Genomic DNA, 26,444 nt, shown 5'->3' on the forward strand with positions numbered 1-26,444 from the left:
TCTGTATGAATATATGCGTGTGCCATCTGTTTTATAAAGCACACGCCTCTGTATGACTCTGTATGACTCTGTGCTACTCTACATGCATAACTCTGTCCGATAAACTTCTGTTTGTCCGTCTGTGTTACGGCTAAGTCTGTATGTCCGTATGGGTTCTGATTCTGCTCGTCTGTCCGTATTATGATTCCGGCGGTCTGTCCGAACCACGACCCTGTTTTTCTGTATAGAGTACGATTCTATATGTCTGTCTGAATCATGACCCTGTCCGTCAGTCTGATTTATAATTCTGTACGTTATATTTCTGTGACTCCGGTTCGGACTATGTTTATATCTGTTATGTATCTGCTTTACATACTCGGTACATTTTTCGTACTGACCCCCGTTCTTCGGGGGCTGCGCTACATGCCCGCAGGTACAGACGTGCCAGGTGACGCGCCGCCAGTATAGGTTCTGATCTAGCTGTTTGAAGAGCTCCTTTGATCCGGAGCGTATATTTTTGGTATATATCTTCTGTCTTCTGTACACTCTGTATGTATGGATATTCTGGGTACGGCGGGGCCCTGTCCCGTCATATGATTCTGTATGTCTGTAGAGGCCTGTAGATAGATGTGTGGGTTTCGGGTTTCGTCTGTATGTTAGCCTTATCGGCTTATCTATATGTTTCTGTATGTTCAGATATATATATATATGTTTGCGCGCGTGCCGTAGTTGTATCGGCCTATTTCTGTAACTTCTGTTTTAAAAAAAAAAAAAAAATCCGTATGATTCGAAAGTCGGTCGGGTAGGTACGTACGGGTACCCAGTTAGGGTACCAGTCGCGGCCCACGGGGTTGGGTCGTGACAAAAGTGGTATCAGAGCGGTTAGTCCTCGGAATGTCTACAGGCCGTGTCTAGTAGAGTCTTGTTTATCGATGTGTTGTGCACCACATCTATAAACGGGAAGCTACAGGGCATTTAGGATGTTACCCTTTTTTTGATCTTTAGATCGTGCGATAGAACTGTATTAGTAGGATGATCCTCTCCTAACGATCTGCTATGTTTCAGTGATGCCTCCGAAGAAGGCAACAGCTGCCCAGAAGGGCAAGGCGAGGATTGAGGCAGGAGAGACCAGCCGGGCCCCGAGGGTTACCCGGGCCAGTGTGCAGCCTGCACTTGAGGATGTGCCCCCGTCCTCCGGATCTGTTACACCCCCCTTGCCGGAGGATATCAGAGCAGCAGGAGCTGCTAATCGGGAGGCGGCTCCACCGCAAGCCCCTGAGGTTCCAGTGCCCGGGCCTCCAGCTCCACAGGCAGGGGCGGAGGGTAGGGCCATGCGAGATGCGGTTCAGTTATTGACCACATTGATGGCGGAGCAGGTTCGCAGGCATGGATTTGAGGGTGGTCTTGCAGACAGGTATGAGAGCTCCAGGGCTCGTGAGTTTTTGACATGTAATCCTCCAGAATTCTCCTGGACAAAACCTGAGGAGGATCCCCAGGAGTTCATTAGAAAGATGGAGAGCACACTACGATTGATTAAGGCTTCGCCGACTGAGTCTGTGGAGTTGGCTTCGTATCGATTATATGAGGTGGCAGCAAATTGGTATGAGTCTTGGCAACTCTCCAGGGGTGACGATGCTCCCCCAGCAGAATGGGTCGGGTTCACTAAGGCCTTTCTTGACCATTTTCTACCACCAGAGCTACGGAGAGCTAGGGTTGATCGGTTCTTGAACCTGAGACAGAATGGTAGAAGTGTTCGCGAGTACAGCCTAGAGTTTGACTCACTGGCCAGGTATGCGCCCGCCATAGTAGCCGAGATGGCCGACAGGGTGCACAGGTATGTGATGGGACTAGACTCTTATCTGATTGACGGTTGTTTGGCCACGGCTTCTCAGCCAGGGATGCATGTAGCCCGGGTACAGGCATACGCCCAGGGCATGGAGGACCGACGTAGGGAGCGTCGGCCTGATAGGGGTTACGACAGGGGCCGGCCTAAGAGAGCCAGATCGGCTGGATATTCAGGGGGATTTCAGAGTGAGCCTTCCCAGCGACAGGGGAACAGGTATTCATTCCAGCCAGCCTACAGTACACCCCCACAGTTCACAGGACAGAGCTCCAGAGGTCCCGGTCAGTCGAGGCCACCCATACCCCCATGTTCTTACTGTGGGAGATCCCACCCAGGGGAGTGTTATCGCGCTACGGGCGCTTGTTATTTTTGTGGGAGCCCAGACCATCGGGTCAGAGAGTGCCCGCTTAAGGGCGGTGCAGGTTCAGCCCGGCCTGCTGGGTCCGTTGCAGGCTCATCTTCTCCTTCGACGGCTGTACGCCCCATGGGGCGAGGAGCACCAGCATCAGCACCAGCACCAGCACCAGCGCCAGCGGGTCGTGGCAGAGGACGTGGTGCAGCATCTGGTTACAGCGGTCCTCCGAACCGCGTGTTTGCTTTGACCGGCCGGCAGGACCCAGGAGCGTCTTCGAGTGTACGCCCAGGTACGTCAACGATTCTTTTGAGAGATATATGTATGGATAAGTCTGTATTTTGTTGCATTACGTGATCTTATACTTCTGGGTATTAGAAATAGTAAGGTAAATGTTAACTTGGTAGGTACCGAGGTTCAGAGAGGCGATATGGTAATTGTATGACTTAGCCGGGGGGTGGGACCCGCAAAAAAAAAAAAAAATCCGAAAAATTTGCTAAGACCCCGATTTGCCCTAAAATTACGTGACAAAGGTCTTGCGGGGCGATCGACGAAATTATATCAGCCCTAACGCGCCAAAACGCATGAAAGTTTCGGAGTTAAGCGTGCTCAGGCCAGAGCAATTCTGGGATGGGTGACCCCCTGGGAAGTAACGCAAAGTTTTGTACAAGTGTAGGTATGATTGATATAAATGAAAATTTGGGGTAATCTAAAGGAAAAGAGAATGTATGGAGTAATTAGTGCCTTTACAGACACCACACAGACCAACGCGGATTAAATGGGCAAAAAGGAAAGGTGCGATACCGCTCGGAAAATTGAGCGAATTCGAATAAGAGTCAGAGACGCTCACCAATAGGATATTGGTAGGTATATCTGTATGTGTGTATGTGTATGTGTGTGTATGTGTGTATGTATGATTTTCGTTTGGTGCCCATGTGGGTTAAGAGCCGAGTCCTGGCAACTAACGTTGTGATAGACGAAAGGTTCTGCTAAACCGAATATACGAAGCGAAGTGGGGGTGCGGGCATAAATGCTGTCAAGGACTAGAAAAACCCCTATCCCATTATAACTCAGTCTGGTATGACTATGTCTGAAAAGGAAAATGAGTATGGATGGTAGGAAAGATGAAAGATAAGAAGTGCGAGTAAGCGGAATCTTTGAGAGAGTCGATAAGCGACACGAGACGATTCGTATGATAACTTGGATAACCAGGTTACTAATAAGGGAATTTTCCATATATCACTGGAGCCTTACTAAGAGTGATCTGATTCGGCTTCAGATTCTATTCGTTATACTTTTGCACTTCGATTCTGCTAAGGCTCTGCCTATTATTGTCCCTGTATTTCTGAACCCGATTATGTTTCCAACCTGATAAATCTCTGTATGTCTGATTCTGAATATGTTCCTAGTTGACATACCTCTGTATGACTGACTCCGAATACGTTTCTGTCTGACATATCTCTGTACGATTAACTCCGATTACGAATCTGTCTGACACACCTCTGTATGTCTGACTCCGGATATGACTCCGTCTGATATGCCTCTGTACGTCTAATTTAGATCACACGTCTGTCTGATACATCTCCGTATGTCTGATCTTGACTATGACTCTATCTGATACGTTTCTGTCCGTCTAGCTTTGATCATGATTCTGTATGATACCTTTCTGTACGTTTGACTCCGACCTCAGGTCTGTCTGACATACTTCCGTGCCCCTGACTTTGACTACGAGTCCGTCCGATATGCTTCTACGCGTCCGGTTCTAGTCCTGAATCTGTTGGTAAGAAGTGTCTGGTATGAAGTGGGATTATATTGATGTGGTAGAGAACTCAGTAGTATAACAAGAAACGATATTGACTATGATGTCTGGAAAGTGTTCGTCTGTCACGAGAAAATAGTCTATGGTCCGATATTTATGTGGGGTATGAGATAATAAATTATGGAGGCATTTAAATCAGTGATGTGAAAAAAAAAAAATTACCCCATAATGTTGGCAGAGAAGCCATGTCGGAAAGTCGGTAAAGGACGATTGTAAAGAGAACCCTCCCGAAGTAGTATTACATCCGACATTTTCGCTTGTTCAAAAAATTCAAGATAAATTGACCTGTAATGAATAAGGCCACAATTGGACACTACTTGGTATGAATGTGTAGGTTATGAATTCAATGGTGTGGAATTACGAAGGGTGGCCAAGGGCAAAAATTTGAATTTTGGAAACTTGCCTTATGAATTGCAAAATATAGCCAAAGTGGGCTTAACAAGAATTAATAAAATGAGGCCCAACTTTAAAGGGCCCAACCGGCCACCCTATGTCTAGGCCCATGATTTAATTAAATTCCATGGAAATTGTATATATTGGATAAGTATTAAGAATATTCAAGAAGCACAAAACAAAAGCCAAGAACAAGAAAAGAAAGAAGCCATTTCGGGTGAGAAAGAGGAGAAAAGAAAAAGGAAGAAAAAAAAATTTGGAGCCAATTCTTGGGTTCAAAAATTCATCCCTTGGGAGATTATGACTAAGTGCAAGGCCCTCTTCAAGTTGGTATAAAGATTGTGGCAAGAAAACACTTTCATCCTCCAAGTGAAGGGCTTGAAGAAAGGTGAGAATTTCATGCTTTTGTTGTGTTATAAATGGTATATGTATGTTGTAGTATGTGTGAATGAATGAAAAATATGGAAATTTTGTGTGTTGGAACAAAGGGTGTGTTGGCCGAATATGTGGGTATGAACTACATGTCTTGAATGATTTGAATTTATGTTGTAATCTAGTTGTAATATGATGGAAATTGTATTGGAAATGAAAGTGGGATGAATTAATGAAAGTTGGAGGATATTGCATGTTGGCCGTGTGGTGCCTTGTATGAAAGTGGGTGTTTTGAATTCATTTAATGCAATACTTGTGTTGTTATGACTTTGTGAAGTAGATGGAAGGATAATGTTTAAGCTAAAACGAAGAATTTGTTGGTTAAGTGTCGTCGGAAAGTATGTCGCGTTAGCGTGATTTCTTGAAATTATGATTGAGGATAATGAACTTGGAATATGAAAATGTGTTTATGAACTTGTATGTTGAAGGTTGGGAAAAAAATTTGGATAAGTAGTGGCTTTAATGGAAAGTTGTATGTTTGTATATTGTGTGTATATCGTGTGAGAATGGTATGGATACCTTCGATGTATGTTGTAATGACTTTGATAGGTGATGAATATCAAAAATAATAAGTTTGGTTTGGAAATGCAAGTTTGAAACGAAAAAATGTGTCGTTATGTTGAAAGATGGCTAATGATGCCTTAGCGTATGTCTTGATGTATTGTTGTTGTTTTGATGTCATTCCTGGGATGTTGTGTTAATGAATTGAGCCGAGCTAAGTCTCGGGGATGTCGTATATACAGAGGAAATGCTGCCGAAATTTCGGTAGGCAAGTATGTGTAAAGTTGGAATATTGAAAGAGTGAAACTAACCAAATGGTAAACTTGACCATTTCCAGATTTTGGACGAAATTTGGATTGACGCCAAGCGAGCGTAACGCGTTGTCGAGGTATGTGAAGCACTTCCCTATGCTCCTAGGCATGTTCTGGATGTGGTAGGCTCGGCCGCGAGCCTTAAGTACGACTCCGTTCCCCGGAATTCGAGACGGAAAACCGCTCCAATTCCTTCAATCTAATTGAACCTATTTTCTTACAAATTGCCTTTAAAGTGAAATTTTGTACAAAACTTCCCTAAACGGAGTCGGAACACTTCCAAACGATTATGGAGGACCTCATAAGGTCTATTAGCAATAATCTACGTATGTAGCCTCGAGTTGGTCCGAGGCGGGCCCACAAGGCCCGATATCTTCGGTAAAATTTTAAATATTTCCGTTTTGGTCCGATTTCCTCTAAAAACCTCTGGACTATTATTTTGTGTATGATATGATTATTTTGTGCAATTTATATAAAATGATTTTTGAGCATTCGAATATCTGATTCTGATAATAATCTGTCGTGCCTTCACAACTAGGATATAGGCGCGTACTATGCATACTATCTGGATATTCTGATTTTGGCTCGTCGTTTGGCACCCTTCAGTTTGATTGAGTCTGTATGTTGAGTCTGTATGTAAGTAGTTTCTCATTTATCGGTTCGTGTCTGTCTCAATGCATCCTTTCACTGCGACCCGGGCCAGGTTCTGTTATCGTGCATATTTCTCTGCATTGTTCACCGCGTCCCTCGGCGTACGGGCCGGGATCTGTATGTCTGTATGATCTGTGTATGGGGATGGCGGCCAGGATGGCATATGATCTGATCCGATTCTGTCTGTCCACCGCGTCCCGTACTAAGAGGGCCGGGTTCTGTTACCGCGCCCCCAGACAGGGCCGGGATCTGTATGAATATATGTGTGTGCCATCTGTTTTATAAAGCACACGCCTCTGTATGACTCTGTATGACTCTGTGCTACTCTACATGCATAACTCTGTCCGATATACTTCTGTTTGTCCGTCTGTGTTACAGCTAAGTCTGTATGTCCGTATGGGTTCTGATTCTGCTCGTCTGTCCGTATTATGATTCCGTCGGTCTGTCCGAACCACGACCCTGTTTATCTGTATAGAATACGATTCTATATGTCTGTTTGAATCATGACCCTGTCCGTCAGTCTGATTTATAATTCTGTACGTTATATTTCTGTGACTCCGGTTCGGACTATGTTTATATCTGTTATGTATCTGCTTTACATACTCGGTACATTTTTCGTACTGACCCCCGTTCTTCGGGGGCTGCGCTACATGCCCGCAGGTACAGACGTGCCAGGTGACGCGCCGCCAGTATAGGTTCTGATCTAGCTGTTTGAAGAGCTCCTTTGATCCGGAGCGTATATTTTTGGTATATATCTTCTGTCTTCTGTACACTCTGTATGTATGGATATTCTGGGTACGGCGGGGCCCTGTCCCGTCATATGATTCTGTATGTCTGTAGAGGCCTGTAGATAGATGTGTGGGTTTCGGGTTTCGTCTATATGTTAGCCTTATCGGCTTATCTATATGTTTCTGTATGTTCAGATATATATATATATATGTTTGCGCGCGTGCCGTAGTTGTATCGGCCTATTTCTGTAACTTCTGTTTTAAGAAAAAAAAAAAAAATCCGTATGATTCGAAAGTCGGTCGGGTAGGTACGTACGGGTACCCAGTTAGGGTACCAGTCGCGGCCCACGGGGTTGGGTCGTGACAGATATATCGTGAGACTTACGTATTTGTTCTATTCCGCTGTTTAAAATTCATTGTTCATGTGTTCATTTATTGTTGAGTTAAGGGTTTGCTTACCAAGGTGGGAAGGTTGGTGCCCGCACGGTCAAAGCAAAATGGGTCGTGACATAAAGTTATCTCACATGCACTCCCTTACGTGTATCACTCAAGTCACTCTCAACACTCATGTTTCACACTTTTAGGCTTTTGCCGTCAAAGAATCTCACCACTCTTGCCTTTTACCACTCAAGGGCTTCTCCTCGAAGTTCTTCAATAAACCAGCAACTCAAACACTTCATAGTAAGTTCCAAAGTTTGGTTCAAGAATGGAGTTTATGTCAAACAAGGAAAAGGACAAGAAAACTATGACGGACTGGACACAAAGAAATACACAACAAAAATAAAGAGAAAAACACGTAATAAATTGGCACGAAAAAAAAGGAAATAGACACAAAATAACTGGACTGTATGAACAAATACTTAAAGAATCTAGTAAAAGAACATCTAGTGTCACGACCCAATTTCACTAAGTTGTGCGGGCACCTACCTTTCCCACCTCGATAGGCGAACCCTTAACTTCACATTCATAGTTTATAGAAAATAGCGGAAGAAATAAATATAACGTAAGTCTCACGATAATCATATAAATAAATGTAGGAGTAAATGAAATCCACCCCAATATCTGGTCTGGTCATACAAAATCCTCTAACTAAATACTACTAGTCTGAATAATAATACATAAGTAGTCTCAAAATGATGTCTTAGAATGGAAAACAAGACATAATAATTGAAAGATTCTTCGGGCAGCGAACGTCCTCATGCTCACCCTGTAGCGACTCGAATCAACAATCCTCGAATATCAGCCACGTGGAGTAGAAGTAGATCCCACCTAGTACTCTGCATTCATAAAAGAATGCAGCAAGTGCTGGTCAGTAAAAACAACAAGTACTGGTAGGTATCATAGGCCAACTAAGACTAGATAACGTATATAAGGACAACAAAGCAAGATAAACACGTAAAACAACAAGGTACAAGTCAACAAGAATCTATAACCAGAATATAAGTCATCACCTATCTTATTGCATTTAACCCAACTGTGCCAAGTATCATATAACCGTTCCGAACCAATATGTCACAATCATATCACAACAAGTCATCACCTAAGTTATAGCAACTAAACCCAACTGTGTCAAGTCTCAAGAATAATCAATCACGAATCAACATCACAACAAGGAGCATATAGAAGAATAAGATGCAATGCAATGAAGTACGTAACATGGATGCAATGCAAATGCACTCTTTGTACAACATGTCCCGAACGAAATACCTCCACGTCTCGGCAATCATGACCCATAGGGGACTTGCAAAGTCTATGTACCACTCATCCCGGCAACAACCTCGGCGACAAGCACATTCTCGATCTCGACAAGAGATCTCGAGCATCGAGTACTCATTCGTTCCCGGCAAGAGACCTCGGGAAACGTACGCTCATTTCGCTCTGGTAAATGACCTCCGATCACAGATCTCATCTCTCTTTTACGTTCTCCGGCAAAGACCTCGGAGGCTACACTCTCTCACTTATCATCATCAGTATCACACCCCAATTCCACTAGGGTGTGATGGGCACCCGACCCCATATCCGGAGCCGAGCGAACCAACAGATTCTTATTACACACATAATTTCTTCAGATGCTGAAAATCAGATAAAAGTAAAATACATATTAAGCTTTCGAAATCCATCTTTTATCGTTCTCAATTTTAGACAAAGTCCGTAATTATATAAAATTTACTACATAACACAGAATGACATATCGGCTGATGGAGCCGCTTACAGACTGATAACCAATACCCACGACTCTGTCTGCAAAGTCTCTAACATAAATCCAGAATTCATAACATACATATACAAACTCTGACTCGGCAACACTCCGGGAGCAAATGGAGCCTGCCAACTCTGCTGGAACATCTTCTGTAATAACTTTAACTCATCTGGGTGTACCTGCGCGGCATGAAACGCAGCCCCCGAAGAAGAGGGGTCAGTACGAAAAATGTACTGAGTATGTAAAGCATGGAATACAGAAAACTAAACCATAATCGAAACAGACAGTACAAACAGTAAGTACACTATCCAAAGTACCAACAATTATTTTTCGAACGCAGATCATATGTCAGAAAAAAAAGGGTACCGATCGAGAGTACTAGAAGGTTTGTTTTCCACACGCAGAGCATATATGCCGAAGTCATATGTCAGAAGAAGTACGGATCCGAAATGTCAGAATGTTGATTTTCCAGACACAGATCATGTATATCAATATCATAGGTCAGAAGAAGTACAGAGGGTACAGAATGCCAGAGAACTTACTTTCCAGACAAAAATCGTATATTGTATGTGTGCGTATAACAGATCCCGGCCCTTCCGTGAGGGACGCGGTGGACAGAATCGTCAGATGTCAAAGCCAGATATCATATGCACATGTAACAGATCACGGCCCTTCAATAAGGGACGCGGTGAACAGAAATATCAATGCATGTCAGAACATATGCCATATCCGGCCCCATTATGGGACACGGTGAACAAAACGTGGTTGCCACCCCGTCACTGGCACCACAACACAGCATACTCCAGAGTAGGGAATAGCTCCGTAACATATCATATCGTATCATAATGGGCACATATCAAACATATCAGATGGCCATATCATATCATATCATCATATATCAGAATGTGTGTACATGGCACAACATACTCCACAACCCATGTACACGTATACCTGCCCCCTCACATCGAGGCACGGCGAACAATGCAGTGGAATACGCGTGATAACATATCCTGGCCCGGGCTCAGTGAAGGAAGCATTGAGGCATCCACGAGTGGAGTAGTGAGAAACTATATGCATCATAAAACATTCGAAAAGGATCGACAAAGTAATCCGAACGATAGGTCATAAAAAGAAATCAGACGATAGTCATAGTACGTACCTTTCGGATGTTACGACGGATTATGTCAAAGTAACAATGCTGAGATTATTTGTACATATCAAAATATCGTAGAATTCAATAGAATAGTTAAAACAATTATCGCTTAGTAGTCAGGGACTCGATAGCATAATTCAGATGTCAAATCATATACATAAGAAATTGAGCAATAGTCATAATATATGTCTTTCAGATGTAACAATGGTTTATGTCAAATAGGCTTTCAGAAATCGTCTTCATATTTCAAAATACGTTATGGGGCTTACGAAATAATTCAAAACAACCGTCGTATAGTAGCAAAAAGAGTAGCCAAAAGTTTCCTTCAGATTCTACTTCAAAATAAGTCAAACGGAACAAATAAGAAAAATCCGGGAATAGTGGGCCCACCTCGGGTTAAATGAGGTGGCGCACGTAATTTACGTATGTTATACTTCATAGCATTACTCGTGAGAGTTCTAAGGTAATCGGGTCCTATTTGTGCAAGTTCTAGACATTTAGGCACCTTTTCTAACTATTCATAACATATTCAATTCAATTCTACTGAATGAAAAAGGGGAAAATTCGAACGTAGATTCCAAAGAGTAGAGTTGTCCCCGAGGTCCGAATTCAATCCTATTACATCTAGGACATGCCAAGAGAAGAATAGGTAAAGCTTTACATACCTTATTCTCTCCTTACGCCTCTCCAAATTCAAATCCCGTTTCGTCCAAAATCTACATTTGGTCACATTTACCAAATATTAATCATAAGGCTTAAAGAATTCAATCTTAACCAATACTTGTCTACAGAAATTTGGGCAGCATCTCCCCTATACATACAACATCCCCGAGATTTAACTCGGCTCAAATATCAACAACCATACCAACAATAATACCAATAATCATCAACAATCGATTAAAAACGCATTCTAACATAAATAGTCTTCTTTTCCAAATAATGCAACAACTTCCAATCCAACTTACACTTTCAAATCAATATCAATATTTCCATATTCATACACTAATTTAAGATCATTCAAACATAGGCCAAGAATATTCCAAGCCATATATTAACAACATTATTCATACAATTATAAGAAACCATACTAATGTCACATTAACTTCTTCAACAATCCCACAACAACTATAAATTAATTTCAAGTCATCAAACCTTCATTCTCTTCATGAAATCTACAACAACAACAATCAAACTACTAAATAAAATTCAATTCATCACATCCTACCATCATCACTCTTATTCGGCCATAGCATACACATTCCTATTTCATGAATTTCATACATTTCCACATACTACAGGATGATTATATACATATTTTATCCAAAATTTTCTTCAGACCTCAATCCATAATTCAACAACCTCAACACAACAAAATATAACCTTTATTCTAGCAATTATTTCTTAATCCATGTTGATAAAGAAAACAAAATTAATGATTCATACCTTGTATTTACCAAAGTAACAAGATCTTAAATTTTCACTAGCTCCCAAGCTCTTCCAACTCCAAAATGAAATCATAATCGCGTCTACGCGTTGCCCGGACTTCGATTGGTATTTCGTAGCTTGAAATTCCTCAAAATCCACATTTTTTTGAGGTAAGCATGCCCTCTTTTAGTTGCAGATTTTTCTGGAATTTTGGGACCTTTTTTTTGCTGGAAAATGAAGTATGTTCGTCCCTTCAAAGAAAAGGCCAAAGTCGGTACTGTAGCTACAGTACTATAGCGGTACTGTAGCGGTACTGTAGCAGTACTGCTGAAATGCTGTTTCTGCGTCGACAGTTCAGTTTGTAACGTCTATAATTCTCTACACCGATGTCCTATCAATGAACGGTTTGTTGCATCACAAACTAGACTCGATGAAATTCATTTTAGGCTTTCAAAACACCTTAAAACATCACATATACTATGAGATATGCGCCTCCAAAGTTGACTAAAATTTCGCCCAACATTTTTTTTCAAATTTTCGTCGAACTTATTTTCTTCAATTTGCTCGATCTCGAAATATTCCGAATCTCTCCATTGCTACGGTAAGGTACCTGTCATATTTATGCTCTGAAAACGCGGGGTATAACAATCAGTACCATAACCATGCAATATCAATGTATCATGGAAATAAGTATGAATACGATGAAATGTAATATCAACAACCAATTCAATCCCAAACAGTACCACCCATGGTACACAAGTAATATCAATCATAAGGCAACACAATAAGCCATAATGTAATCACAATTCACATATCAATATCAATCAAGTAAAGTACCGCAATATTATAGCCATGATGTATCACTAATCACCAATATCTGATGTCTCAACGTGGCAACGATCCAACAAGTAAATAGAACAAGATAAGTTAACAACACAACGGGGTGGCTAGCCCTCAAATCACATAAAAAGGCCCAACCTAAGACAATATCCAACCCAACTTCATAATCGAAGGTTTACATGTATTCTCTGATGATATCATCTAAACATATGCTTCGCTAAGCGAAGTCTCACCATAAGGTAAACCGTAACCTACATGGAGAGCCGAGCAGCAAAGTCTCCAATAGTCAAACCTTAGTCTTTCCCTTCCTTTGAGCCTCGAGATAATGGAAGTCTAATCATATCCGAATTATGAAATTAGAATCAAGAAGAAACAACATTCAATCCTTACTTCTATTCAAGACCAAAATCACAACCTATGGAATGGGGTTTATGAACTAAAAAGATGAAATTAGGAATCTATAGATCTCAACATGAAATTAATGTTCTAGGTGATCAATTCCCCTCAATTATAAGCTAGAAGAACTAACAAATCACTTAATTTCAGATTCTATGCAAAACCCCCAAATTTGGGTACAAACCTTAACTTCTAATTTCATACATTACACACTAATAGGGAAGGGATCATGCAATAATAGTTTCTAATCATCAATTCCATGCGTAACGAAGCTAACCCAATCAATAATTCAAGATTTAATAGCCTAGAACAAAGAACCCATTGAATCCTCTTGTAATCCTCAAGCTCTTAATGTAACTAGCATGTTTAATGGATTCCTAAGGTGATTAATGAAACATGGAATGGAAAGGAAGGTGAAAGGACTTACCACAATGATTTCCCCCCAAGAAATGCCTTGAAATGCTCCAAATAGCTCTATTTTCGGAGTGGTATATAATGAAGGACTTAGGGATTTTAACACACATTTAATGAATCTAACTGCCCATCACCCGCTACCGTGCCCCTTCTAGCGCTTCCGCGGCACCGCTTACCCCATGACCGCTTCTGCAGTTATGTCTAAATACACAAGCCGCTATAGCGGTAGGGTAACCGCTAAAGTGGTACCGCTGCCGCGGTCCTAGTGCCGCCATAGCGGGCACCAGACACCAGAAACTCCTAAGTTTTCTCTAATTCAACCCGAAATCCCGACTATCACCCGAGACCATCTGCTCACAAACCATATATGTAGACATACGTAAAAACACACTATGAACGTATTCGTGGCCTCAGAATTCCCAACGGAGGTCTCGTTGACTGAGTCGACCCTCAAAATCAACATCCCAACCCAAGTCCCAAAATGCACCCGAGTGCATTGGGAACCAAACCAAATATATGTAAAATTTCTAAAAGACCATCCGGACCTCTCGGAATTGACGGACTTCCGAAAAAAGTTCGTTTACCCAAAAGTCAACTTTGAGTCCACTCTTTTTCTACTTAAGCGCAAATTTCCCACAAAGTCACACAAATCATATCCAAAGACCTAAGGAAGCATGCCAACGGTCCCCTAGAGTTAAATGTGAGCTAAAAAAGCTCGGGAAAGGGTCAAAAGCACCAAAAAGGCTATAACGACCAAACGGGTCGTTACAAATAGAAAACTAAATGTAGTGAATAAACACTTTCAAGACAAGATCTAGAAATATCAAAAGAGATTTTATCCAACAGTGCTGCAATGGCCTTTGCACTTCCCCAAGTGACTTTTGAGTTTCTTGATAACCTTTTCGGATTTTTATGAATTAGACTTGAATACAACTTCAAATCCCAACAAGTTTCACAATACAACAAATAGATCTAAATACCCAACAATTTAAAGTCATGAAACCACAAGATTGAGTACAGACATATCAAGAATAAGTGAATATTACCAAAATGGTACTGTTCACGCACTGTTCATTGAGCAGATTTTTAATTTTTTTGGTTACTGTTCATGCTACAATAACGTTTTCCTTTTGTTTTCAGATTTTTTTGATATCTAGAATTCTAATCAATAGATCAGTGAGTATAAGAATACCCAACCATCCAAAGCTCTGATACCACTTGATAACAGCATAGATAGCGGAAGACTTTAGAATTAGAAATTAGAAAGGGAGAAGGATTGATTCTTGCGAAAGAAGAACACAAGTTCAAGTATTTGATTCTTGATACCTTGTTTAATAGTAAAAAAGCAGTTGAACCAATTAAGAAGAAGAAAAATTGGAGGGAGGGAACTCAAACGAGGAATCTTACCATTGAAGGATCCAAGTTACGATTCAAAGTAGAAAAAAGGGGCGACCCTTAAGAGAACCTCAAAGGACTCCACAAGCCACAAGGATAATATATTAATATTAATCTATCACGACCCAAACAGTCGTGAGTGGCACCCACACAAATCCCCTAGTGGGCGAACCGTCTACTTAACCAACCATCCAAACGATTACCAATTACTTAACCAATTTTAAAACATTCAAGGATATAACAAATATAGAAATCTCCAAAATGTCTAGTCATGCCATAAATAATTAAAATCTGCGGAAGTCTAACTATTATAACCCCAAAATCCGAAAGTAATCGTACAAGGACTTTAAAACATAATTGTCTAATGAATGAAGGATTGTCTAATAAACATAAATGTCTGAAATGAAATAGACATCTAAAATATGAAGGATCTTCAGGCGGCCTGGCATGGATAGGAGCTCACCCTCAAATCTGGCGAAAAACTGGCCTCACGCTAAATGTGAGGTCTCGTAGATGTCTCTTGATCACAATTTGCACTCAAAAGAACGCAGCAAGGTACTTTCAGTACAAACACTATGTATAGGTAGATATCATAGGCCGAATAAGATTAATATCATGCATACAATCACAAAATCAATAAAATAAACAGATAGGCACAACAACACATAACCACACGAAACCATCAACAAGAGTCATCCAACACCGAAATATCAGCCAACACAGGGATAAGATAAATCCACACTATTAGAATTCAATAAGAATAAATCAATTCATGCAATCTCCAAACACAATCGTAAATCACAAATTATCTCAACTCTGTCACATATCCGTACACACATGCTAAATGGTAATGCTTGACCCATTAGCCATGACCGGTAGGGGACCCATGGTGTCTATATACCACTCGCTCTGGAACTGACCTCGGATCACAAGCCCATAATTAGGCCATATCCTCACCCCCTTTCAAATGTGCCTTTTCATATTTATAATATCTTTCTCATCAGAATGTATTTCCATTCCATAATTAATAAGGAATGTGAACAATCAATAAATCAATATCAGGAAACATAAGCCACCATGTCACAATTCATATCAAGACTCAAGAATCAACACATCAATAACATGAATAAGGGACTACTCTAGGTCAACGAGAAGAGTATTTATGAACTCCTTCTTTATCATTTCATAACAATTCATCACATAATTAAGCCAACCAATATCAATTAAGGAAATTCCAACAACACTTTATGTCCAAAGCCCTAATCATGCTTCTCCTATCAATTTCGTAACACATACAATCAACTAATCAAAGTCTAACTCAAGTAGACCGTAGCCTAACTCAAAGCAGAACCGAAACAATGTAATCACTCCGTGATAGCTTTCACCTTTCGGAAAGCTTCCGAACGTTCAAAGTCTAGAAATATAGAGCTACATGAGTATTCAATCATCTACTCCAACAATACAACAATTTGGGGAAAAGAACCTAACTACTTCTATACTTTTCAAACGGGTGGACTATCACTAAGCGTGAATTCATCATAATATCAACTCCAATAATCGTATTCTATCCGTTCATGGGTTTTCTGATCATTCTAACCCTTTTGCAAGCAGTTTTTATGCCAAAGTTATCATCTTTGTGAAACCCTAGGTCTCATTCAACAAGTTCCACCATTAATAGACAAGTTCTCATCCTAGGAAGTGAGAACAATAAAATCAACAACTTATTCATTAATCAAGGGTTTCTTAAGTTCTAGGGTTTTAGCCCTTCATTCACCATTAACGGACCTTTAACTAATCATGAAACCTAATCATAAGATGGAATGAATAGAGTCAAAGGTTGAGACTTAACTTTCAAGAGTACTTTAGCCCTAGCCTTAGAATTTTGCCACAACAGTTCTTGGAAACTGTTTTAGTGTTATGTGGGGAATGGGTTCGGAATAAAGAATATAGCACGCGGATTCTGCCTCTCGTCAATCACTGCATCTATCAAAGTCTTGCTGTAGCGGTCTCGCTATAGCGGGAAAGCTCCTGCTATGGCAGACCTCATTAAAGTCCCGTCTGCCTGCTGCGGCGACCCCATAACCGCTACAACGGACCCGTTACTCTGATTTTTGACCAGTAGCTCTGTTGTTTGCACTAGTTTTCACCCAAAAATCCCAACACCAATCCGAGACCCTATAGACGCAAACAAAATATGCACAAATACATAAAAACACGCTACGGACTCACTTGCGGCCTTGGAATTCCCAACAGAGGTCGAGTTTTCTAGGTCACCCCCATAACGACCTAGCGGGTCATTACATCAAATACCAATTAAACAACCGTTCGTCCCCAAATGGACAAAGAGAAGGAAATAAGGGAACGTACCTGACTATGTGAAAAATTGGGATAATTCTTTTGCATATCGAATTCTGTCTCCCAAGTAGCTTGCTCAACAGGATGGTTCTTCCATTGAACCTTTACTGACGCTATTTCTTTTGATCTCAACTTACGAACCTCTCTATCTAGAATAGTAATAGGCTCTTCCTCATAGGACAAATTCTCATCAACAAGATGGAATCCCAACGGATGATAAATGAACCATTACCATGACATCTCTTCAACATAGAGACATGGAACACAGAATGGACACCTGAAAAATCTGGGGGCAAAGCCAACTCATAGGCTACATCCCCCACACAATTGAGAATCTCAAATGGACCATGAATCTGGTATTAAGCTTACCTTTCTTCCCAAACCTCATCACACCCTTCATGGGTGAGACCTTCAGCAAGACTTGTTCTCTAACCATGAACTTAAGATCTCGGACCTTTCGATCACATACTCTTTCTGCCTACTCTGAGTAGCCAAGAGCTTTTCCTGAATCCTCTTAACTTTATCTAAGGACTCTCTCAAGAGATCTGTAACCCATGGCCTTACCTCGAAAGCATTCAACCACCAGATAAGAGACCTACACCTCCTCCCATAAAGAGCCTCAAATGGGGCTATGTCAATGCTCGAGTGGTAACTATTATTATATGCAAACTCAGCCGATGGCAAGAACTTATTCCAATGGCCACCGAACTCAATAATGCAGGTTCGGAGCATATCCTATAGGACCTGAACAGTCCGCTCAGACTTGCTATCTGTCTGAGGGTGGAAAGTTGTACTAAGGTCCAACTAAGTACCCAATTTTAAATGCAAGGTCTTCCAGAACCGGGACGTGAACGTCGTGCCTTTATTAGATATGATGGAAATTGGAACCCCATGCAGGTGAAAAATCTCTCAAATATAAATCTGGGCCAACTTCTGAGTAGTATGGGTAGCCTGAACCGGTATGAAGTGGGCCGGCTTGGTCAATCTATCAACAATGACCCAAATCAAATCATACTTACCCAAGATCTTTGGAAGACCAGCCATAAAGTCCATCGCTATCCTCTCCTACTTCAACTTTGGAATGGGTATCCTCTGAAGTGAATCCCTGGGTCTCTGGTGCTCGTACTTCACTTGTTGGCAATTCAAACACTGAGCAACGAACTCAACAATATCGCGCTTCATCCTAGCCCACCAATTGTGCTGCCTCAAGTCACGATACATCTTGGTAGCACCAGTAGTGGTTACACCTAATTTTTTCCCTCCAAAAATTCAAATTAACTAGTCAAACTTCTTGAATTCCAAACATAGTAGAATAGTTACTCAGAAAATTGAAAATATTGTCAAAACGGTTTTTGGTGATATTTGTCATTTTCATTTGGAAAAATACCCCAATATATGTATTATATATATCTTAAATATTAATTATGTCTATTTGAAAATCAACTTACACAAAAAGGTATGGGTTTCAATCAAATATGCAATTTAATTGTCAATTTAGTCATATTTTACTTTGTTAAAGTCAAGAAGCTTAATTAATTAATTAATTGAATGATTATTTCATCTCAATTTTACTTATAGCTAAGTATTAAAATTGGTTTGATTTTGTAAAGGATTGAATTCCAATTTTTAGCAATTTGGCTATTAGTCTAAAGATTGGCTACAATTTAAATACAAGAGTCTACTTTGAATCCCAAATTTTGGCCATCTGCTAAATCTTAAACGCAGCCCTCTTTCAAACTATTTAATCCCAAATGCTTCAGCCCAATACCTGTCCGCCCCGACCCATTTTCTTTAAACACCCCAAAGGCCCCTTAATCCATCATTTTCCCCCTTTTCCCAAATAAATCAAAACCAAACGAACCCTAAGCCTGAACAAAAGAAACCGACTAGTTCCCTTCACCACGCGAACCCAACGGTAACAAAACCATTTTGGGGAATGATTTCGCATCATCTTTCGTGTGTATAAGTCGCTGTCCGCCCATTTGGGCAAAGCATTTAATGCCTTTGTTGTCTTCTTCCCCAAATCAAATCTTGAACGGTAATTTTCTTTTCTATCTGTTTTTCTCTTTTGTTTTTTGGAGAAATATTCGAATTTCAAACTCGGATTTCAAAGGAAATCCCGCGAATTTCAGTTTCAAGTCCGTCCCACATCGATTGAAAAGCTAGAACCCTAGCCATTTGGTGTTCTATAAATAGAACCCTCTCCTTCATTGTCAAGGGATAAATTTTTGACACCCCCAGAACCCCGAATGATAAATGAATTCGGCTAAAATGCATTTTGAGCCCGAGCCTCGAATTCGAGTTGTGTTCTGAGTTCAAAGTTAATAATTTTTGTTGGTTCTATTTGTCGTCGTTGGTGAAAGATGATCGACTCAACTCCCGTCGCTGCTCGGCAAAAAGGTAATTCTCTTTCCTCCTTAATTTTATTTTTATTTCTAGTTGATTATTTAAATTCCGCTCAGATTAGTTTAGTTAAAATCAGTTTGCTAAGTTATTGATTTATGGTGAAACTGTTCCTTCCCTGTTTTCATTTAGTCCTTTCACTTTTTCTCTTTGTTTTGTGTTTCATTTTCTGTTTAAACCCATTCAAGGCTTAAGTTAGCTAAGTTTTCTAATCCGTGTTAGTTACTTCAAATACTTAGTCCCTGTTTTGTTTATAATTGGTTTAAATCTTCTCTAGTTAACTATATGATTAGTTTATAGTGATGAGGTTATGGCTATTAGTATTGTTAGCGAGTCATTGTTGTGCCCTTAGCTTGTTGCTATTTTTAGTTTTGATGCCTTCTTAACGTTGACTAGCTAGTTCTTACTATTGATTAGCTGACCACAATTGGCCAGGAATACAGGACAAAGGGGAAGCTCTTTATTAAACTAACTAATCATGTTATTATGGTAAACTACTACTGTTTGGATAGCTGTTAATAGGGAAAATCTGTTTGGATGGATATTCCTTAGCATTGTCTCAAATTTGAAGACCAAATATATTTTCTTTGAACAAATGAGCATTTAATTGGCTTTCTTTTAAAGGGTGTTCCAATATGCTTAATCCAGGATCTAGTTTGACTTGTTGTTTTAACTCAAATTTGTAGGACTAAATGCTTGTTATTAGTTTAATCCTTCATCTTGTTCTGTTTCAATCAATAAGTCCCCCTCTTTTTTTTTTAGAGTCTGTTTGAGTATTGTTTCCAACTTAAATATGTTGTTTTCAATAACCTTGTTGCTTTCCTTTGGATTTTGGGCTGAGACAAGGTTTACTGATAACTGATAATATGAATCAGGCTTAAGCCTTTAAGGAACTGTTTTTCTTGTCAAACTAATCGGTCACTGAACTGATTTACTTCTTGACTGGAGCATTGTTTGCTTTCTTTCCTTTCATTAGTTTGCTTCTCTTTGAATTGACCTGAGAATGAGTAAAAGAATTGCTTTAAACAAATGTGGTTCCCCCAAGTATTTTGCTATCATCTCTTTTAAAGGTTCTAAAAAATGATTTTGGAATTGAATGAAGAGTCTTAAAATAGCAGTGTTAAATATGAGTTGGAATATGTTGAGCATCTATATTAGATTACACATAGCATTGACCTTTCCAAAATTGATTTGTCATTCTCTCCAAAAAATGAAACACCATTAAGATGAGCTTACGGGAAATTTTTAGCTAAAAGGAATGTCTGTTGAAACATGCTTAACCACTAAATCTAGCATCATGTTTCTGTTTTGAGGTTGGAAAGGAACAATATACATTCTTGAAGGGTGTCCTTCTCTAAAAATTTAACCCTTCTGTGTTGTGTTCCAAGCATCAACCAAAACTGTTTTTGTGGTGGTTCTCTTGTCTGAACTCGCTTTCCTTTTTGAAATGGATGCATATTTGCTTTGACCTCATTCCGTGTTGCTACCTTCACCTAGAACCAATTAAGTTTTAGAATTTAATAGGTTGTTTGTTGTTTTTCTCTAAAAGAAACCAGGTGTGTAAAAATCTGATTTGAGACATTGCTTTATTCCTATGTTGTTGAGTTTCTAAATTGTTTGCATATGACCTTGATCCCTTTTCTTTTAAGAAGAACTTAAACGAAGTGTTTTATTTCAAAATAAAGATTGTTTTTTTGGAATATGTTCTGTTTTCTTCCTGTCTTAGTTAATGGTATAATTCTCTAAGTAACCAAAAATAGTTATCAATCTTCATTCGCTTATTTTCATCTTAACAGTAGGCATGGGTCATTGTGGTTAGCTATAGTTTTACTTTGGAAAAGTTTTCTTTGAAGCTAAGTAGTCAAGAATGTTCCTTTTCGAATTCAATCTTTGTTTTTTGGTTGTTAAATAGAAAGTTTTAAATTCTTGTTACCAGTTTCTAACCCATAGGAAGTGATTAATCATTATGACTAGGCGACATCAGTTTTGGTTGAAATTTGTTGTCTAAATGTGATGGATTCATATATAATTCTTAATACTCATTCTCCACCCTTCTTCTTTTGCATGATTTGGGGACTTTCAAATCCCAAATGTTCCGGAGTTGCTACCGAACCTGAGACTATTGCCGCACCATTACTACAAATCGTTGCCTTTTTTTTTTTTTTTAAGGAAATTGTTGCTATAAATAGCTGCTACATTTGAGACACACTTGGTGAGTTTGATGCCACATTTTAAGGCAAAAAAGTATTGTGCTTGAGGTAAAAATCTCTCTACTTTGATGGAGTTGGCTACTTAATTCTGAAGCCTATTTTGGGCTGAAACTGCTGGTGCATTTTAGCCATCTTGTTGTTGTATTTTGGGTTGAAACTGCGGCTGCATTTTAGCCATTTTGCTGCTTTACTTTGGGCCATGAAGTGTTGCATTTTAGCCATTTTTCCGCTTTACTTAGGGTCATGAACTGCTGCAGTTTTAGCCACTTAGTTGTTGTACTTTTAGGCCATGAACCACTGCATTTTTTAGCTGAATTTCTGCTGCGCTTTGAGCTAAATTTCTGCTGCATTCTGAGCTGAATTGTTATTGCATTTTGAGGCTGAAAACACTGCTTTTAGATTAACTTTGCTGCTGCAAAATTTCAGCAAGTGTTTACTATACTTGTTGGCTAGGCAGATTCTCTATTTTGGTACCTATTTGAGGAGAGATTGCTGCTTGTGGTTGCTCTACTGTTTTGCTGTTACATTATGCTGCCTCACTTGGGGAGAATTGTTGTTGCATTCTTTAAAGGGTGTACCTAGTTGCAACACTTGGATGAATTGTTTGTTGCTTCCTTGGCCCACTATGATTGCTCTTCTAATGCATTGTTGCTACATTTTGAGACCATTATGTTGCTGCTACCTTTGCGATTAAGCTACTGCCTGTTGAAATGAACATATGCTATACTTGATATAACTACACTGATTTGAACACGATACTATACTTGAGCCAATGAAAAAAATGATTTTTGAGGCTATGCCTTGTCCGGAAAGGTTATCCCTCGGTTTAGGCATTGATGACCTCATAGTAGTATCACGAGGTAGGAACGAACATGCGTTTGGTGAGGCAACTAGAATGGCCACAAGTCTGCAGCCAAGGCATGTTTCGGATTCCTTTGCCACATTCAGAAACATGAGTCCGAGCCTCCGTAATCAAAGCTCTCAAAGTTTGATACGGGTCCGAGGGATATTATTATTATGTTCATAAACGTCACCCTATGGGGTGGAATATTATTTTGACTAACTACTTTTCCCTTCAATGTGCAAGGTACAAATAAGCGAATTTGTGGAGCAAAGCTTAAAGACGAATTAAGAAAGTTGGACGTTTAGAGCTTTGGAGTGTTGGAGCTTCGGACGAAGAACTAGAAAGAGCGTAGAAGACCTATTGGAATAGGATTGCTAAAAGATTTGGGCTCAAGGCCGAAAAGCTAAACTTTGTTTCCCTTCCCTTCCTTTTATAATATGTTTACATTAGTTTTGTATAAACATGTAAAAATACACTTGTGTAGATATTGAAACCCTTATAAGTTAGAACCTAGAATTTAGGTAAATGATGCGGATAGGGACTCGAATATGTTTCAAATTGGACTCGAGAGATAAATGAGTTGTATTCCATTTGTTTAAAAGAATAAAAGTGAAAAATGTTTTTCTTATACAAAAAATTGATTACCTTTAAGTAATATATTTAAAGCATATTTCACGATTTAAAGAGTTTGAGAAAAGAAAGTGGAAAAGAATATTCGTGGGTAAGTCTTGAGCCTTAAAACAGTTTTGCAAAGCTTATTTTGGGTTAGACCCAACTTAAATGAATTCAAATGATTGAAATTTCCTTCAAACCCAAGTTTGGGAAAATGGCTATGGTTGACTTTAAACGAGCTAAAATGATTAAATAAGTGAAATCGTATTCTTTATTTATGCTTATAATACTTATGCTATTTTCAGGGGAGAGTACTCCAATATATATATAAACTTATAAGGATTCAAATCATGACATTGAAGTTAGTAGAATCTCTACTTAAGATAAAATCTTAAGTGTGTTTTGGTCCGGAAATGAAATGACTTCAGCCCTTATAAATCCTTTTTTCTAAAAAAAAAAACCTCTTTTCCTTAAAGACTTTTTGCCAAAAAATGGAGTTATGATATGACATGACAATTTTTGCAAGAAAGAAAGCATTTTAGCAAGTAATCACAATTAATCATACATTGAAGCTGGAAGGTCAACCGTATTCGCGGATCCTTAATACTAGGGTGCTTAAAACCTTCACTAGAGGATCACCAGATCCCTTACCTCGAACTCTGGTTTAAAAAGGATTTTTCTTTGATTGATAAAACCATTTTAACTCGGTTTTCCTAATTTTCTTTATAAAATTAGGTGGCGACTCTAAAAAAAATACTAAAATCCATTTAGAGCACCAACAACCTCTTAGTAGCTTTTATGCATCAGCGTAAAAGTTAACCGTAACCGTATGAATGGAATATCTGGAACTGTGAGCTTCCGCTAAAATTGTCTTAATAAAGTCATCAACACGGGGAACACAAACACGCCCTTTGATTCTCAAGACACCCTCATCATCAATCACGGCCTCCTTGACCTCACCACGTAAGACTTTTATCCCGAATCTTACTCAAACTCACATCCTCGAATTGTCTCAATTTTTTGCGGATCCACCATAATCCCCTCTTTCGATACCACATGCCCCAAGAAGGACACAGACGCAAGCCAAAATTCACACTTATTTACTTGGCATACAACTCCCTGTCTCTCAGTAACCCAAGAACAACCCTCTAGTGTTTTTAATGATCTTCCCTTTTCTTTGAATAAACCAGGATCTCATCAACAAACACTATCACAAAAGAGTCTAGGTATGGCTTAAAAATGCCATTCATCAAATCCACATAAGCAGCTGGGGCGTTAGTAAGCCCGAAAGACATAATTAGGAACTCATAATGCCCATACCTGGTCCGAAAAGCAATCTTAGGAATATCCTCTGCCCGAATTTTCAACTGATGGTACCCCGACCTCAAGTTTATTTTCGAAAACACAGAAGCCCCCTGTAGCTGGTCAAACAAATCATCAATACGAGGGATGGGGTATTTATTTCAGTTGGTGATCTTATTTAACTGGCGGTAATCAATGCACTTCCGCATAGTCCCATCTTTCCTTTTCACAAACCGAACAAGAGTGCCCCACGGAGAGACAGTCGGACGGATGAAACCCTTACTAAGAATATCCTAAAGTTGTTCCTTTAGTTTCGTTAATTCTACTGGTGCCATCTGATATGGCGGAATAGAAATCGAGCAGGTCCCTGGCTCTAAGTCAATGTAGAAATCAATGTCACGGTCCGGTGGCATGCCTGGCAAGTCTGCGGGAAACACATCCGCAAACTCATGGACTACAGGAACTGACTCGAGAGATGGACCGTCAACACTGGTATCACGGATATGTGCCAAATAAGCCAAACACCCTCTATCTACTAACTTTTTTGCATGAATAAAGGAAATAATTTTCTTTGGGGAGGGACTAAGGTTACCCTTCCACTCAAGTCTAGGCACCCCGGGCATAGCTAAGGTGACTATCTAGGCATGACAGTCCAGAATTGCGTGATAAGGAGCTAACCAACTCATACCCAAGATGACATCAAAATCTATCATGTCTAAAATCACTAGGTCAACCCAGGTGCCATACCCCATAAGTGTGGCAGTACAAGATCGAAAAAACTCTATCTATAACAACATAATCTCCAACTGGAGTAGATACATGTATAGGGGCATCAAGTAAATCACAGACCATATCAAGACCCATAGAGAAATATGTAGATTCATAAGAAAATATAGAACTCGGCTCAAACAATACAGAGGTCATCCGGTGACAGACTGAGATGTTACCTGTAATAATTGCCTCTGAGCCCTCAGCCTCTGTCCTGCCAAGAAAGGCATAACAATGAACCCGTCCGCCAGTAGCCTGTGAACCATTGCAATCAACCTGCGCCATCTGGGATCCACCCCTGCCGAGCTGATGGCCACCTCTACTAGCTGAAACCTGCCTCGGTTAGGCTGGTTGCCACGTCTACCTACCGTGTGACCTCCACGCCCAGACTGAGCGTGGTTACCCCCATAAAATCCTCCCCTTCTACCTGATGCTGGGGCTCGAGGAGCCTCAAACGGTGTACCGTGGCCAGCTTGCCTAAGTCTGGGATAATTCCTCTTGAAATACCTCGTATCCCCACACTTGAAACATCTGCAGTGTAGCGTCGGACGCTGAACGAAAATAGATTAAGCCAAGTAACCATCGTAATCTAGAGCTCTGGTCTGTGAACCCCTTGGCTGACTGGAATAGTGTTTACTGGCCCCTGATGGGCTTCCAGCTGAAACCTGCATGGCTGACTAAAAAGGGTGTCCCGAATAAAACTGGGAACTCTGGCCTTTAGCGAAAGAGCCACTGTAACCACCACCCTTTCGGGCCTTCTTCTCCGCATGCTTATGGTAACCCTCTTGCCAAACTCCCTCGACAGTCCTAATATGTTCCACCATTTCTTGAAAGGAAGCACCTGTTGCTGCAAGCTGAAGAGCTGGCAACTGAAGAGCTGTGTTCAGCCCCTTCATAAATCTCCTAACCCTCTCCTCCTCAGTACGTACAAGCTGGAGGGTATAGCGAGACAACGAATGGAAACGAGCCTCATAAGCAGCCACAGACAAATTATCCTCCTCAATATTGCTGAACTCATCACGCATGCGGTCCCTCAAAGTACAAGGAACGTACTTGTCTAAGAACACCTGATAAAACTGAGTCCGTGTCAACGGAGGTGATCTAGCTGGCCTGCACTC

The 26,444-nt window shown here is 40.2% G+C and overlaps 1 long non-coding RNA gene across 1 annotated transcript; it reads left to right on the plus strand.

The window, feature by feature from the left end:
• The first annotated feature begins 19,013 nt into the window (after window positions 1-19,013).
• LOC132630993 (uncharacterized) lies at window positions 19,014-23,281 on the plus strand. The gene is made up of 2 exons (XR_009578773.1): window positions 19,014-19,587; window positions 22,888-23,281. It is a non-coding gene; the product is annotated as an uncharacterized LOC132630993 (long non-coding RNA).
• The last annotated feature ends 3,163 nt before the right edge of the window (window positions 23,282-26,444 follow it).

This window comes from Lycium barbarum, chromosome 3, assembly GCF_019175385.1.
Source record: "Lycium barbarum isolate Lr01 chromosome 3, ASM1917538v2, whole genome shotgun sequence".
Lineage (NCBI taxonomy): Eukaryota > Viridiplantae > Streptophyta > Magnoliopsida > Solanales > Solanaceae > Lycium > Lycium barbarum.